This window comes from Cryptomeria japonica, chromosome 6, assembly GCF_030272615.1.
Source record: "Cryptomeria japonica chromosome 6, Sugi_1.0, whole genome shotgun sequence".
Classification (NCBI taxonomy): domain Eukaryota; kingdom Viridiplantae; phylum Streptophyta; class Pinopsida; order Cupressales; family Cupressaceae; genus Cryptomeria; species Cryptomeria japonica.
The window spans coordinates 438,299,022-438,302,757 of record NC_081410.1 but is presented as its reverse complement, the minus strand read 5'-3'; positions in this window follow the sequence as shown (position 1 = coordinate 438,302,757).

Genomic DNA, 3,736 nt, shown 5'->3' with positions numbered 1-3,736 from the left:
AGTGTTGAGCACCCATGCTTCTAATGTATATCTTCATTCTGTCTTTCCATATACTAAATGTTTCTCTATTAAACTTTGGACCTTCCCTCTTCATCATTATTGTACGATCTTTCCCTCAAGCAGTTAAGATTTCAACACAGAGGACCTGGAAGGACACTCTGATACCAATTGATAACTTACTGATGAATGAATAGTACCAAACTGATACTGAGAGGGGGGGGTGAATCAGTATAGATAAAAACACAACCTTAAACCGGTTTGTCAGCAGACATTATGTATTGACAAACAAACAGTACCACCGGTCCTTCAACAGAGTTCAACCAGCAAAACTCAGAATAACTAAGACAGGCATAGATTGGTTGATACTTATCTTCTCATATAATCTAACACTTCATTTCCACTTCACTCTAATGCATGAAAGGTAATCTACCATCAAAGATGTACATGTTACTACTAGATCAACATGCATCACCGCTTAATAGAAAACTATCATAACATCACATGAAGAAGACATCACACTTGACAAACATATTTTTCATGTGGAAACCCAACTAGGAAAAAACCACGGTGGGGATGAATGCCCACAAGCTTTTTTTTTAACTCTTTAGAAGTTCGCTCTGTTAGGAGCCTTGTCCGGTTAAAGACAGATACAATAGGTTCTGTTAGGAACTGATCTTGTTAGGGATCACCCGATTAAGGGATGGCTAAAATACCCAGTTAAGGGTTAAACCCTGTTAAGGGTTACCTTGTTAGAGGATTTCAAGAATTCAATAGCTAAAGGATATCAATGACTCAGTAGCTTCGAGTTACCCTGTTAAAGGATTTACAGCAAGCCGGTTAAGGCTACCTTGTTAAGGGATTTTCACAACTATTGAAGTGGTTAAAGATCAATAGGTATATCAATGACCTAATAATAGCACTCAATACCAATGCAGATCCACTTAATCTCCTCTTCACCTTCTGCACCTACACTCTATAGATATGACTTCTCTCCTCTGGTCTAGCAAGAATCACGTATCTCTTCTCTTAGATACACACACACAACTTTTTCTAACAAACTCTGAAAGAATCACAACATTGACCTTATAGAACAACAAACAGGTCGGTAGCATAAACCCTAAACCCTAAACCTATTAGGTTAAGGAATTCAAATGGTTCAATCCTGACCATTGAGCATACTGCATTAAATGCAACAGTCTTGATCCAATCTCAAGACATTCTCCATCGTTCATTTTCCACTGATTTCATGGCGGCTGATAACCCATCACACGTTATCACCGTTTATAGACTTCACACATTCCTGAGGTAGATAGGAACAATCTCCTTCACACACACAAGGCTTATGTGGCAACACGATCTGTTCATTGTTACCATGCTAACTCATCACACAAAGTCACCGGTTAAGCCATATAAGTTTGAAGCACTTCAACTGGAAACCCTGAAGTTGAGCCTACCAACCAGTAGTCATACAAAGCTTCCATGTGCCGGTTCCCATAGTCATATGTCGGTTTACCTTGAACAAACACACCGCTTCACTTTGGCACAAATGCCGATTCACAATGTTGTACCAGTTCTCACATATGTCGGTTCACACCTCTTCAACATATTGACATCAATGACAATCATAGAATATCATTATGTCCACATACCGATTCTCATACCGGTTCACATAATGCCAATAGAAATGGGTTGTGATCAGTTAATATAGAAATCTCCTGCCCATTGTAGGGAAATTTTACACACTGGTGATATGTAGAAGGCATTGCTTGCATTTCATGTATCTAGGGTCGACCTAATAAGATATTGTATGTGAGATCTATGTCTAAGACCCAACACATAGTATCTTTTTGCATTGGTCCGACCTGAATCAGCAACACCACTGTCCCTTTAGAGGATCTTTCTTCATCATCATATGCCTTTATAGTAATCATTTTGCATGGATCAATAGACTCCTTCGAGAAGCCTAATGCACAGATAAGTTTTAAGGTACATATATTAAGTCCAGCTCCTCCATCTATTAATACTCATTTTACTCGGTGTTTATAGACTATGACTTCAATATGGAGAGGAGTATTATGTGGATGACTCAATGAGATATTATCATGCTCAGAAAAAGTGAGATTATGAGGCCCTATCATATGAGCGATCATGGCTTGGAATTTGTCAACATCCAGATCTTGAGGTACATTTGTTTCTAATAACGCTTGTTCCAATATGTCTTTGTGTTTTGGTGAAAGTTTCAGCAACTCTAGTATGGATATTTGAGCAGGAGTTTTGCGCTGTTGGCTGACTAAATCATATTGAATTTTGGGTACGGTGTTTTTTGTTGACGTATGTCCCTTCAAGACATATTTTTGAGCTCTGGTTGTCACGTTGACAGACTCATGATCATGCTTATCTCAGATTGTGATGATGTTTACATGATTGTCTACAGCTGATATATGATTGATGGTGTTATTATAGATGTGATTGATACGAGCCCCACATGTATCATTTGAGGTTGAAGCTCCATCTTTGTTGTAGTTTGGAAGAGGATTCTTAAAGGCTCCATGGTCACCATTTGTCTTCAGACCATCCATCATTAAATCACCTCTATCAATCATGTCCTGAACAATGTTTTTCAGTCTCATGCAATCATTTGTTTGATGACCTTTGTTGCGATGAAAATCACAAAAGTGCGAGTCATTCCAACAAGGTGGTTTGATTTGTGGTTCATAGTTGTTGATTGCTGGTAAAGAGATAATTTTGTTTGCCAGGAGTTCTCTGAATGTTGACTCCAGTGATTGTCCCAATGGTGGATGTTTTTGAAAATTGTTGGTGTTACCTCATGAATTGTTATTAGGCCCTCGATTTGTGTGATTTTTTTGAGCATTGTTGGTGTTGTTGGTATGGGGTTGACCTTGATTGATATTCGGTGCGTAAGTGTTAGTGTCTGGGTTAGCACCATTGGAATTCTTTGTATCTTGAGGATTTCCTGATAATGCAAGCACAGGCTACTTAGATTTTGGATCATGTGATTCAGTGCCTCCTTTGTTTCCATTGTTTTTGTTTCTGGTCCATAATCTAGATTTGTTCAAGTTGTTGTTGTTTTGGTTATTGTAATTTGATGAACTTGTTCCTTCTTTGAAGAATTTTAGCGTTCCTTTCTTGACACATGCTTCTTCTACTTGAATGCCATTCTCAATCAATTTAGCGAAAGATGGTATGCATTGGAGTTTGAGCCTGTAACTCATTTCACCATTCAAGTTGTCGATGAAAATTTCCATTTTCTCCTTTTTAGGAATATCTCGAGGATATCTTGAAACCATACACCGCCAACGTTGAAGGAATACCATGAATGTTTCATTGTTTTTCTGTTTGGTGTTACAAACGTCTAACATGGTGATAGCATGTTGAATGTTATAGGAATATTGAGTTATGAATTTGTTGACTAGTTCATCAAATGATCGGACAGGAGGTGTGATTTTGGATAACCATTCCATTGTTTGTCCTCCCAAGCTTCTTGGAAATAACCACATCAAATAGGTGTCATCATGAGTAAATTCAAGACTCGTTGTGTAGAATTCTTGAACATGATCACAGGGATCACTTTTCCCATCGTACTTGTCAAATTTGGGAACGTCTAAGTTTGGAGGAAAAGGCACCATGTTCAATCTTCTGTCAAACGGATAAGGACAAATTTAATTTAATGAATACCGTATTGTTGTCCCTTGTTGCATGTCTTGCATTTGTCTTT